The following is a 15,504-nucleotide window of genomic DNA, read 5'->3' on the forward strand; positions in this document are numbered from 1 at the left end:
CTAAGGTAATCTATTCCTGGGATAAGAAAATCCTTAGTTTTTCGAAAAATTCAAAGTTTTGTATCAGGAAATTTATAAAAATGATCACATTATTGATATTCATGTCAACACAGAAGTGCTGACTACTGAGCTGCTGATACCCTCGGGGACGAAACGTCCACCAGCAGTGGCATCGACCCAGTGGTGTAAATAGTTATCAAAAGTACCAGGATTATAATTTAGTACGCCAGACGCGCGTTTCGTCTACATAAGACTCATCAGTGACGCTCATATCAAAATAGTTATAAAGCCAAACAATACAAAGTTGAAGAGCATAGAGTATCCAAAATTCCAAAAAGTTGTGCCAAATACGGCTAAGGTAATCTATTCCTGGGATAAGAAAATCCTTAGTTTTTCGAAAAATTCAAAGTTTTGTATCAGGAAATTTATAAAAATGATCACATTATTGATATTCATGTCAACACAGAAGTGCTGACTACTGAGCTGCTGATACCCTCGGGGACGAAACGTCCACCAGCAGTGGCATCGACCCAGTGGTGTAAATAGTTATCAAAAGTACCAGGATTATAATTTAGTACGCCAGACGCGCGTTTCGTCTACATAAGACTCATCAGTGACGCTCATATCAGAATAGTTATAAAGCCAAACAATACAAAGTTGAAGAGCATAGAGTATCCAAAATTCCAAAAAGTTGTGCCAAATACGGCTAAGGTAATCTATTCCTGGGATAAGAAAATCCTTAGTTTTTCGAAAAATTCAAAGTTTTGTATCAGGAAATTTATAAAAATGATCACATTATTGATATTCATGTCAACACAGAAGTGCTGACTACTGAGCTGCTGATACCCTCGGGGACGAAACGTCCACCAGCAGTGGCATCGACCCAGTGGTGTAAATAGTTATCAAAAGTACCAGGATTATAATTTAGTACGCCAGACGCGCGTTTCGTCTACATAAGACTCATCAGTGACGCTCATATCAAAATAGTTATAAAGCCAAACAATACAAAGTTGAAGAGCATAGAGTATCCAAAATTCCAAAAAGTTGTGCCAAACAATGACAAAAAAACATTACTTTTTCTATGTTTGAAATGTCCTTCTCGGGGGGATCCCCTGTTTTCCCAACCTCAAAACACACCCTCAATTCCGCATATGTGACTTTCATCCTTTTAGGGGGTTAAATTAACTATTTTTCACACATATGATATCAATCTTGATGTCCTACTACAGGGTTGCTCAGACTTGAATATTGATGAAAACACGGAGATATTTACATATGTACAACAATATATTCATGAAACTGGAAGATTTTTATAATAATTCATGTGATATTATACTGTTTAGAAATCAGCCTATAACCACAGTGTACCACTCCTTAGTCTTAATTAAAGACAATCCTAACTTTTACACACACAAAAAACCAACCAATTGTGTTTGGCATCTTTTTGCAAATAAATTTATATATATTTTATTTTATTTTTTTGTATTAGTAATTATATTTTAAAAAATCAAGAAATTAATAGTCTTGTGATAAGATGGTACACTAAATTATTTATGTATTGCAAAAAAGGGCCAATCAATTCTTGTTATTCATATAAATAGAACAACGTTGTTGCAGTGAGTTTGTAAATTTGAGTAAAAATCACTTAATGATCTACTTGATTCCTAACCAACACTTATTAATGTGGTACATGTATAAAATTCGACATCACCTTCAGTAGGTCTTGCTTTGACTTTGTTAACATAGTTATTCATATATGAATACACAAAAAAATACTTCAAGAAGTGGGGGAATTGCCTCCCCTGACTCACTGCAACAACGTATCAGTGGCGGATTCAGGGGGGGGGGGCGTAGAGGGCGTACGCCCCCCCTTTGCTCGGACTTTTTTTTTTTTTTTTGTAAAATTATTTTATCAGACTAGACTTCGTGAACTTTGCCATTTCCCGAGTAGTTAATTTTTATACGACAATTCTTTACTTAATATAAAGATATTTTTCGGTGGTATTTACTGATTGTCAAAGTCATGTGATTTGCTATGGTGGAGTTGACCAGTGCGTTGAAAAAACGGCACACGACGGTCATTTTGAAATTAAAATTACAGTAATAAACATTGCTTAGGCTGAGGATGTCATGACAATCAGGAAACCTTCAAAGCAACACAGGATTGAGCAAGAACGTATTGACTTCTATTTCACTATTCCACCAAACAGAAAGTAATAGTAAATACTCTATAGACTATTGCACCCTCAAGAAAAAGAAATTCCACAATATTATTTACCTACGAAAACATGTTTAACCCCAAATGCACCAGCTTATTTTATAAATAACAAATTGAATAAAGAACCCCTGTCACCCCGCCTCATTTTTGCGCTTGTTCCAAGTCAGGAGCCTCTAGACTTTGTAAGTCTTGTATTATTTTATTTTTAGTTTCTTGTGTACAATTTGGAAATTAGTATGGCGTTCATTATCACTGAACTATATTTGTTATTAGGGACCAGCTGAAGGACGCCTCCAGGTGCGGAAATTTCTCGCTACATTGAACACCTGTTCGTGACCTTCTGCTGTTGTTTTTTTGTGGTCGGGTTGTTGTCTCTTTGACACATTCCCCATTTCCATTCTCAATTTTAGTATAAGCTCTATAAGAATTTCAAGTCTCAGGTACGAACCATTTGATTTGAGGAGACAGTCTTAGATATTTGAGAGAGAAAAATTGACTCTGATTCTTGCCTTAAACAAAAATTCTGAACCGTATCTGGATTAAAAACAATAGTCTTGTCCAGTTTTTTGCTATTAAAAACGAAAATTTCCAACAAAATTATTTAGCATGAAATGAACATGATGAAAAAAACGGGCGTAGTTTTTTTGGGGCCGGGGTTTGCGTGTCTGACTTGAATGTCTGTTTCGCCGGACTTATATATATTGAATACTTTGTAACCTGCCTACTGGGTGTGACCTTTATGTCTCCATTTGTCGACCATCAGTCTAAATTCGTTGTCATTTCAGACACTTTCGTAATCTTTGGGGGATTTGGAACCCCTCACTTCCGTTCTCTAAGTTATGTTGGGTGAAACATATATCAATCAAACATTTTGATAAAAACTGCTTGTTTGTCTTTTTTAACTCGTGTTGGTCGTATTGTAAATTTCATCGAATGTCCATGTCCATAAAAAAATGTCCAACCCTTACACTTTTAATACAGCAACTATAAAATATACATGCCCCAAGCCAGGAACCGTTTAAATTGTGCATATTACACTTATTTTATGTTTTTAGCCGAAAAAAGGTCCCAAAAATTTTTCGCCTCGCTTCGCTCGGCGACATTTATAATCTTCGCCCCCCCTTTACAAAATCCTGGATCCGCCCCTGCGTATGGTCTATTTTAAAACTTATCAGAAAATTATATACTATCATGCATGTTATTCAATCCATCTTGTAAGGGAAAGGATTTGTATTGGCACTGCCTTTTGTCCAATCCCTTTGTTTAAATGTACATTTGATATTTGAACAATAAATTATTTTGAATTGAATTGAATATGATATCATGATATATAAAAATCGAGATATTGATTTAAAAGCATTTTTATTTTTTGTTTTATAGTTAATTCTATTCTTTCAGCACTTATTGAAATTGGCCCCACTATGACCAAAAATTCTATGTAAAATTTATTTTAGGCCCTACCTCTTTAATATGAGTTCGTATTTTAATGCAGGATCCAGGACTTTCGAAATGTGGTCGGAAGGATCTGTAAAAATATACGATCTGAAAATAATAAAAATGTAACGTACGCCGTCTTTATGTCGTCACAGGCCTAAAGCAATCGTAACTACTCGGCCATTCTCGCTACGCAGTACAATAGTTATTTCTTCGTGCAACCAGAAAGGCCGAGTTGTTCCGATTGAGGCCTAAAGTCGTCGTCCGGAAATCACGCGATATTCTCGCTTTACAATACACGAGGCAAAGTTTAGAAGCGGTTGATTTTGAAGCCGTAAGTATCTATTTTTATTCCTTGTTAATGCTTTCAAGGCCGTAACTAGACCTAATATTTTAGTGAGGCAAAATAATTGAGCCGAGCGAAGCGAGGCGAAAAATTTTTGGGAGGGTATGGAATGAATGGTGCAAAATCCTGCATTCTAGGCATTTCCAGAGAGTTTGACAATGTTTTATGTTTGGACACTTTTTATATAAATTTTTCATTTTTAAAGACATTTACTAACACCAAATTTTTTACAACTTTATTTAAATTTATATGTCAGATAAACATCCAAATATCAATTTGAGTGTCACCAGAACATAGAACAAACATCGATTCAGTAAAGTTTGCCAATTTTTTTATGGCCGGTTTCTTCAAATCGTTTCAATATATTTGGTCTGCTGACATCCTTATCGCGATGAACATTGAGCATGGGAAGACAGCACAATCTGTTGCCACTCATACATGCCTATTCCCAAGTTTTCAGTCGTTTCAGGGGAGTCTGTTGTTCTAGAGGTAGCTCACTATCATCAACACAATGATCATGATGATTGACATCTTCTTCCGATTCCTTCTCAATCAGCAATTCGGTAGCAGCATCGGTAGTAACAGTTTTGTTTGCAAAAGGGAATTAAGCTTTCCTGTAAGCACCATCATACAGTCGTTGTTACAAATTTCAAACCCGCTTTTATGCTGACAAAGAGTAAACAAACAATGCATGGATAGAATGAGATAAGATACATGTATAGATGATTCTATCTAGAGTTTGTTGACTTGTATGATATGGGAACAGGGGAAAAAAAACTGGTGTTTTTGCCGTTTCCATTTAGTTCCGTGATTTTAAATTATTTCTGGAAATAGTCAGTGGTAAGATATTTTCAGTTCAAGAATCGATAAATTTAGGGGTTTAGGGTGTCCGATACCGAAACCCGAATATAATGACACGAAATTCCGAAGTCCCGATTTAGAAGAGACAACATCTAAATAATGTCAAAATGGAACACGGGATGTTCTTTCAATGTATAAGGTTAAAGAAACATGGATAAAAACTAATCCATGCATGTTTCATATTATGTATATTTTGTTTATATGTAAGAGAACGAGTAAAGTTGGTGAAACGGAGAATATGCCCCTTGCGATGCCCAGTGCTTGATTTGTCAGTCAATTTATAGCTTTTGGATTAGTTTCAATGAAGTTATATTCAGTACTCAGACTCTTAACCCCTGTTGTGATCACAAACACCATTAGTTTACTAGAACTATTCCTTCTTTACCTTCAGTATCGCTTTTCCTTTTTCTACAAGAGTCCGTTTTACCAGCGATCCATGATGGTTATCGTTACTAGGTTAATGTAATCGAGAAACATCACCCGTTGAGATGCTGAGTTATATCAAGGAAAACTAATTTAAAAGGAATAATGACAAGTTATAGAAATTAAGGTTGAGACAGAACAACAAATGACCATTCAGTTTCGTATTTAATTACCATAAAAAAAAATCAGTGTCGAAATTTTAGTGAGGCAATTGCCTCACTTGCCTCAATGGTAGTTACGGCCTTGGCTTTATTATATTTAAGCTTCACGTAGCCTTCATTGTACGATGTTTGGGGCCTGGGAAAAATGGTATTGATGGCATGCTGGGCGACGAATTCCTGAAACTTTGCATGTTTTGGGCGATGGTATCGTACGATGCCATTTTGATAAACAACAAAAGAGATTCAAGAAGAGCTCGACTCAAAGGAAAAAAAGAAAAAGGAAGACGAGAAAAACAAGTTGAAATGAAAGGAGCTTCGAGAGAAAAGAAAGCAGAGAAAATTATTGAGGAGGAAACAAAAAAGGCTAAACAAGAACAAATGAAAAGATTGAGAGAACTTAAACAAATTAAAAGTAAAACAGCAAAGAATGAAAAACAGTTGAAAAAATCAAAAACATGCGGTGACGTATTCCCATGTTTTGTGTGTCAACATATCGTCACTAAATCCAATGTTCCGTTTATGTGTTGTTTTTGCAGCTGTGTATTCCATGCAAGCTGCATACCAACTTATATCTCTACTGTATCGTGTCCATTTTGCTATTAACTGTTCGTGCTGTTATTACTCAAAGTATTGATACATATGACTTTTGATTTTATTTTTGTGTTCCAGGACACCAAAATGAAACAATTCACTATCAGACCATTGTTGGCTGTTGGTATGCATCATTACGGTAGACGTGAACTGTCTGTTGGTAGTAATTACCATTTGGAGGCAGAGCCGTTAAACAAATAGTATGACTCAAATGCAGTTGCAATTTACAATGGCTCTAGAAAGGTTGGAAACTTAAAGAGAGAATATGCTGCAGCTATATCGTCAGTGATGAAACTAAATCTTGCAAAGTCGCGGTATGTTATTAGACCAATAGAGTCGAGTGAAGTGAAATCAAGAAAAATAGGGCCACAGCAGCTGTGTCATTCTAACCTTTAAAGGAGAGGATGACCATGAGGATGAAATTAGAACAGTAGTCAAGTCCCATCAGTGCGTTTCTATAATTGTTATTATTATTATTTATATTGTTAATATTATTAGTTACATAGTGTGTTAGTGACCTAATATGATATATACAGGGTCAGTAAATTCCATACGGGGTGAGAGCGAAGTGACCTAATATGATATATACAGGGTAAGTAAATTCAATATGGGGTTCGAGCGAATATATATGATATATACAGGGTCAGTAAATTCCATACGGGGTGAGAGCGAAGCTCGAATATGATATATACAGGGTCAGTAAATTCCATACGGGGTGAGAGCGAAGCTCGAACCCCATATGGAATTTACTGACCCTGTATATATCATATTAGGTCACTAGCACACTATGTAACGCATTTATCTTACCGACTATCTTTATTTGTTGAATTTAGACTAAAGTTGTCTTATTTGCTATCATGACACATCTTCTTATTTCTGTATTAAAGTGTTCAAGTGTTCAATTTTAATAACTTGGCCTTTTGTAATTGATCTGTACTAAAATAAAGTAATGTAAACGATAAATATTTGTTTTCAACAACCTTGATATCAACAATGTTAAACAGAACTTTAATAGTTTTAAATAATCAAACAGTGCCCAAGTCGTAAATCCACATCTAACCGTGTATTGAAATAAGCCCCGCCTCCCTACTAACCTAATATTGAATATACACGGTCTTCACGAGGTCGCTTTTAACCAATCATATTCCTAGAAATGTATAGGAGGTAAGATAAACTAAAATGCAAAGGATGTCGCCTTTTGTTATGTGCTACGTTTTTTAGAAATTATTATTTACATAGTGTGTAAGTGACCTAATAATTTACTTACCCTGTATATATCATATTAGGTCACTAGCACACTATGTAACGAATTTATCTTACCGACTATCTTCATTTGTTGAATTATACTGAAGTTGTCTTATTTGGTATCATAACACATCTCCTTATTTCTGTATTAAAGTGTTAAGGTGTTCAATTTTAAGAACCTTCTTCAGTTGATCTGCACTAAAATAACTAATGTAAACGATAAATTTCTATAATAAACAACCTTGATATAACAATATTAAACAGAACTTTCAATATTTGAAATAATCAAACAGTGCCTAAGTCGCAAATTCACTACTAACCATGTATTCAATATACACGATCTCCACGAGGTCGCTTTTCACCAATTATATTCCTAGAAATATATAGCACAGTTAGTAGGGTGCCCAATCAACAAATTTTATCGATTTGCCTTAACGGAATAACATACGGCTATACTTATATCGTTGGAAAGAGGAGAACAAGCCTCATCGAAATAGCGTTTTCGTCGTTGTCTTCCGTGGTCACGTTTTTTTTTTAAATCAGGGTCAAAGGTCAAAGCAAAAAAATCAAAATAAATACACGGTCACATTTAGATAGCTTGTTTCTCCTACATATATGCGTTTTGAGCAAAATAAAAACAACCAATTTATAGAAAAATATCTTTTGTATCTACATTTAGAACTTATTTTATTTTTGTATCGCCAAAAATGACTTTAGATTGACTCTTTTGCATTCAGGGTACACATATGAAATTTCCAAATAGTTGTTAAATAACAGTGACCTTGACCTATTTCAATTTCTAAATTTGATTGTTTTGTATTCAATTCGGTACAAGTACGATCTAAAGATGTTTTTTAGATCTTAACTTTAATCATTTGTCGAAAAAAAAATGTGGTTTTCACGTCTTTTGATAGTAAGGTGTTCGTCAATTTCTAGGTAAAAATCAAATTTCTGTTATTGGGTGTCACTCAAATGCACTCGTGTTTAGCGAAAGGTCCTACGATACGATCAGTGAGCAAAACTTAATTGGATCGACACGTAAAGAAACGATCATTGTCATTGGTCGCTTCAAACCTAATTCGACCTTCAAGCGCTGAAGCTCCGCCCAGACACACATGCTAACAACTCACATGATAAACATAGCAAGAGTTTTGTGAATGAATCAATGGGTGAAATGTGTATTTGTTTACACATATGATCGGGAGTTTCCCTTGCATTCCTAGTTATGATGTGTGAATTTTATAAATGTATAAACTTTTGTTTTACGTTTGATCAATGTTCTATCTTTTCACGGTGTCACGGAGATATAAAGTCAATTAGATCCCATGCACATACAGAGGCGGATCAGCCTCAAAAGGTGCGAGGTTTTGTTTGTTTGGATTTTTTAATTTAAATATTTTTTTTTTTTGGGGGGGGGGGGGTCATACAATTTAAAAATTGGTGTTCCAACGAGTCCATACGTCTCTATTTAAAAACATTGATCGTCAATGTATTCGCCACTGACATGTAATTTCTGTTTTTAAATGTTTAAAAAGGAAGAAGATTACGTCAATAATTAATAAACGACAAAAATATTCAAAAAACTGTCCAAGGTACAAATTCAATTAGAAAGGAAAGCCTTAAATAACTAACTAAACCATACGCTCCACTATATGGTCAATCAACGGAAGGGATAGATGTCATATTCCTGACTTGGTGCTGTATATATGTTGTTGACTTGTTACCAATTATACGTAAATCAAATCTGATTTATGCCCTTTATGGGCCCTGTAATTTGGGAAATACAAAATTGTCTATTCTATTCTATTATATATATATGTCGGTCTAGTACACTACATGCACTTCGAATTTGTGGATTAAATTTCACCGGGTATGGAAAATCTTAAACTTCAGTATCAATAGCAAAACCAACATGTAACATTTGACACAAAATAAAAAGCTAACAAAACATGTTTAATTCCGCCACATACTTATTGTAAGAGCATGTCCAGACCAGGAGCCAGGATTTAGTGATTGTCGTCTGTTGATGTGGGCATATTTGTTTTTCGTTTATATCGATTTTACATAAATTTTGTCATTAGAGTTCTTGTTTAAACTACATTTGTCATTTCGGGGCCTTTTATATTGGACTATCCGGATTGCTCATTATTGAAGGACGTACGGTGACATATAGATTTAAATTTCTGTGTCATTTGATCTCTTGAGGAAGAGTCGCATCATTGACAATTATACCACATCTTTATACGTACCACATATCAAGCGCTTAATTATTTTTTTTGTAAATATGTGACAAATGCTAAACATCACAACATAATAGCTAGTATCAACGGCGATGTATATTTTTTTACCTTGTTATATGCATAAATGTTTTACTTGTGCATTGATTTGGTTCGAAAAGACAAAACACTATATATCTGGTCCTTATATATAAAATACACAAAAGAAAGACCCCACATTCAGACCCTTTCAAATTGTTTTAATAAAAAGTTGTTAGGAACAATGTATTACCATATTTATGGATTTCATGAAATATATATAAAAAAAACACCCAAAAAATACCATTTGAGCATACATTTTTTAATCACAAAGTCACATCTGAGAAAGGGCACGAACCAAATCGATAAGTAGAACAACAAAAGACAACACAATTGACCCAATATAAAAAGTAAAAAAACACAAAATACTATAAGCTACACTTTTCGCGCTCACTTAATAGTTGGCGCATTTCTGAATAGAATGGCGGAACCTTACATTATAATAAAAATGGCAACAAAGAAAAATAGTAACGGCCGGGAATACTTCGCATGAAATGCCACCGGGCGGGACATGAGAAGTTTAATAGTACAGGAAATGATAGAAGCTGGTGCAAATTTGAAAACTGGTGAAGTACCAAGAGGAGTGTACACAAAAATCGCCGACAAATTTAAGATCAACAGACAATCTGTAACAAATTTCTGGAAGAGATATGTCACAGAAGGTTCAATATCACAGAAAAAGAAAGAAAAAACAATGCTTAGAAGAAGAAAATTAAATGAACCAGAAGTCAGATTAATTGAATTTATTAAGAAAGAAAATCCCTCAATTACAGCCAAGGAACTGAAGGATACGTTACTTCGTTATTCGCCTGCAAGTGCTAATAAATGTAGATGTGTCAACTATTTATCGCACAATGTCCAGAGATCTTTTTACATTCAAACGATTACATCGTCCGTCCGGGGATAGATTTACACCGAGAAATATGAGATATACCTAAGCGTGTTTAGACTTTTGCCAAACTAAAAGGCCACATCAAATCAAGTTCATGGACGAGAGCGGATTCAAATTAGTCACTGCAAACAGTAATTATGGGCATTCGAAAAAGGGGGAACAGTGTATTGAAATCGGAAGATTTATTGAAGGTGCAAATTTAACTTTAAACTGTTTGATTGGTCTTGACTGCGTTTTGTATTTTAATTTTGATGACGGTCCTTCAAATTCAGAGCATTAATTTAATTTTTGGCACGAGGCAAGTTTGTCACAGGACTGTTATGGCCGACGGACCTTTTTACCGGGAGATTTGATAATTGTTGATAATTGCGCAATCCACCACAATCAATCTGAGAGAATCCTTAATACTTTCTTTAATATGCAAGGTATTGATTGTGGGTTTCTTCCGGTATACTCACCGGATCTGAATCTCATCGAAATATGTTTTTCAAAAATCAAAACTGTTCAGTATAAAACAAGAAAGATTTAAGGAACTTGTCAGCAAAAACCTTAACTTTAGCCGTGATAAAAGCCATTCAGGAAATAAATCAGTCTGATATTCAAGGATTTTATAGACATACCGGCTATCTTAATGTTTAGATATTTTGTTTTGTTTCATTGCAACAGTGAGTAGTTGTAGTAAATTCTTTTGTAGTCACGTGAGTTCATTGATGAAATTAAATCAATACTATAGTTATCAAAAATACCAGGATTATAATTTTATACGCCAGACGCGCGTTTCGTCTACATAAGACTCATCAGTGACGCTCAGATCAAAATAGTTAAAAAAGCCAAACAAATACAAAGTTGAAGAGCATTGAGGACCCAAAATTCCAAAAAGTTGTGCCAAATACGGCTAAGGTAATCTACTCCTGGGGTAAGAAAATCCTTAGTTTTTCGAAGAATTCAAAGTTTTGTATACAGAAAATTTATAAAAATGACCACAAAATTGATATTCATGTCAACACCGAAGTGCTGACTACTGGGCTGGTGATACCCTCGGGGACGAAACGTCCACCAGCAGTGGCATCGACCCAGTGGTGTAAATAGTTATCAAAAATACCAGGATTATAATTTTATACGCCAGACGCGCGTTTCGTCTACATAAGACTCATCAGTGACGCTCAGATCAAAATAGTTAAAAAAGCCAAACTATGATTGTTGTGTTTATCTTATTGGCCAATGAAATCGATCGATACATTTCAATTTCTTCAATACAAACAACTTTGTTAGTACTTAGTGATCGGGCAATCGCTAAACATGAGTGCATTTGAGTATATATAAATGATTTGTTTCGAAATTAACGTTGAATTTGGTTGAATATAAAGCTCTGTGTAAAGCTTGCTTTACAGAAGTAAAAAATACTGCAAACAGAGAAAAAGGGGGAGGGGTAAAAGTTTTGAAAACAAATCATGTATTAGAAACAGGTAAAACGCCTTATTCTACATATACAGATGACTAAATGAGCCACAATTAGCTATTATGTTTACAAGTATTCCAAAAATATAATAAGGGAGAGGGCTATGTACAGAACCGATGTATTTTACAAACAATTGCAAACGAAATAGGCGTGAGAAACCAAAGGAACATTAAAACTTATAAAATGAAAACAAGCAGACTTCAGCATGGCAATAACACGAAAACATAAAAGAAATGCAAATAGAAAATTAAAATGTCAATTGTTCTTGAACAATTGAGAGGTCTTTCCTTTTATAATGTAAAATATATGTTCCAATAGACGTAGAATGTATTGAAAAGCTTTAAAACACACTGAAAATCCTTTAAATAAGGTCAAAAACACATAATTCGCTATCTGGGACATGACCTTGACCTTTGACCTTGTGACCTTTGTCAAGGTCATTAGTCCCCAATGTCATTGCTGAAGACCCCATGGGTCTAGGACCTTTGGTTATATAGTAAAAGCTGATTTTGTCTTTTCAGAAACCTAAAACAGGGGTTATGCCCCTTACAGAAAAGTCAAATCTCTTTGGTCAAAATGTAACAAAGTTGCGCCTTAATGACCCAAACATTTTCCACTATTCAAAACTTCTGTAAGTATAATGGTTTCTGAGATTATCCCATAACAAGGTGTTAGGTCAAAGGTCAAGGTCAACATACAAATTTGACCTTGAGATATTTTTCAAAGATACATGAATTGATGATGATTGGTGAAGATCCTAGGTGTCTACGACTTACGGTTTCTGAGTTTTGGTGGCCAACCGACACCGGTTAATTTTCAGAGGGGCATAACCCTACCAATGAGTCGTTGAATCTTTTCGATCCAAATGTAACGAAGAACCGGGGTCTGGTCCTGAACAAATTTCACCCTTCGGTTTTTTTCTACCTATTACAGTTACGGTGTTGGAACGATAACAAGGTTTTTGGGTTTCGGAGGGATTACTCCGAACCGACAAAATATTTCGACTCACAGGGTGAGTTCCGGATAGGTATTCATGACACAGATACAAAGTGTGAATATGAAAGCGACACGTCTTACGGTTAACGCGGATAAATTTGTCAAAGTTTGGCGGAAGAATAATAATAATAATTAAAATGTCAATTGTTCTTGAACAATTGAGAGGTCTTTCCTTTTATAATGTAAAATATATGTTCCAATAGACGTAGAATGTATTGAAAAGCTTTAAAACACACTGAAAATCCTTTAAATAAGGTCAAAAACACATAATTCGCTATCTGGGACATGACCTTGACCTTTGACCTTGTGACCTTTGTCAAGGTCATTAGTCCCCAATGTCATTGCTGAAGACCCCATGGGTCTAGGACCTTTGGTTATATAGTAAAAGCTGATTTTGTCTTTTCAGAAACCTAAAACAGGGGTTATGCCCCTTACAGAAAAGTCAAATCTCTTTGGTCAAAATGTAACAAAGTTGCGCCTTAATGACCCAAACATTTTCCACTATTCAAAACTTCTGTAAGTATAATGGTTTCTGAGATTATCCCATAACAAGGTGTTAGGTCAAAGGTCAAGGTCAACATACAAATTTGACCTTGAGATATTTTTCAAAGATACATGAATTGATGATGATTGGTGAAGATCCTAGGTGTCTACGACTTACGGTTTCTGAGTTTTGGTGGCCAACCGACACCGGTTAATTTTCAGAGGGGCATAACCCTACCAATGAGTCGTTGAATCTTTTCGATCCAAATGTAACGAAGAACCGGGGTCTGGTCCTGAACAAATTTCACCCTTCGGTTTTTTTCTACCTATTACAGTTACGGTGTTGGAACGATAACAAGGTTTTTGGGTTTCGGAGGGATTACTCCGAACCGACAAAATATTTCGACTCACAGGGTGAGTTCCGGATAGGTATTCATGACACAGATACAAAGTGTGAATATGAAAGCGACACGTCTTACGGTTAACGCGGATAAATTTGTCAAAGTTTGGCGGAAGAATAATAATAATAATTAAAATGTCAATTGTTCTTGAACAATTGAGAGGTCTTTCCTTTTATAATGTAAAATATATGTTCCAATAGACGTAGAATGTATTGAAAAGCTTTAAAACACACTGAAAATCCTTTAAATAAGGTCAAAAACACATAATTCGCTATCTGGGACATGACCTTGACCTTTGACCTTGTGACCTTTGTCAAGGTCATTAGTCCCCAATGTCATTGCTGAAGACCCCATGGGTCTAGGACCTTTGGTTATATAGTAAAAGCTGATTTTGTCTTTTCAGAAACCTAAAACAGGGGTTATGCCCCTTACAGAAAAGTCAAATCTCTTTGGTCAAAATGTAACAAAGTTGCGCCTTAATGACCCAAACATTTTCCACTATTCAAAACTTCTGTAAGTATAATGGTTTCTGAGATTATCCCATAACAAGGTGTTAGGTCAAAGGTCAAGGTCAACATACAAATTTGACCTTGAGATATTTTTCAAAGATACATGAATTGATGATGATTGGTGAAGATCCTAGGTGTCTACGACTTACGGTTTCTGAGTTTTGGTGGCCAACCGACACCGGTTAATTTTCAGAGGGGCATAACCCTACCAATGAGTCGTTGAATCTTTTCGATCCAAATGTAACGAAGAACCGGGGTCTGGTCCTGAACAAATTTCACCCTTCGGTTTTTTTCTACCTATTACAGTTACGGTGTTGGAACGATAACAAGGTTTTTGGGTTTCGGAGGGATTACTCCGAACCGACAAAATATTTCGACTCACAGGGTGAGTTCCGGATAGGTATTCATGACACAGATACAAAGTGTGAATATGAAAGCGACACGTCTTACGGTTAACGCGGATAAATTTGTCAAAGTTTGGCGGAAGAATAATAATAATAATTAAAATGTCAATTGTTCTTGAACAATTGAGAGGTCTTTCCTTTTATAATGTAAAATATATGTTCCAATAGACGTAGAATGTATTGAAAAGCTTTAAAACACACTGAAAATCCTTTAAATAAGGTCAAAAACACATAATTCGCTATCTGGGACATGACCTTGACCTTTGACCTTGTGACCTTTGTCAAGGTCATTAGTCCCCAATGTCATTGCTGAAGACCCCATGGGTCTAGGACCTTTGGTTATATAGTAAAAGCTGATTTTGTCTTTTCAGAAACCTAAAACAGGGGTTATGCCCCTTACAGAAAAGTCAAATCTCTTTGGTCAAAATGTAACAAAGTTGCGCCTTAATGACCCAAACATTTTCCACTATTCAAAACTTCTGTAAGTATAATGGTTTCTGAGATTATCCCATAACAAGGTGTTAGGTCAAAGGTCAAGGTCAACATACAAATTTGACCTTGAGATATTTTTCAAAGATACATGAATTGATGATGATTGGTGAAGATCCTAGGTGTCTACGACTTACGGTTTCTGAGTTTTGGTGGCCAACCGACACCGGTTAATTTTCAGAGGGGCATAACCCTACCAATGAGTCGTTGAATCTTTTCGATCCAAATGTAACGAAGAACCGGGGTCTGGTCCTGAACAAATTTCACCCTTCGGTTT

The sequence above is a fragment of the Mytilus galloprovincialis genome, chromosome 2, assembly GCF_965363235.1.
Source record: "Mytilus galloprovincialis chromosome 2, xbMytGall1.hap1.1, whole genome shotgun sequence".
Lineage (NCBI taxonomy): Eukaryota > Metazoa > Mollusca > Bivalvia > Mytilida > Mytilidae > Mytilus > Mytilus galloprovincialis.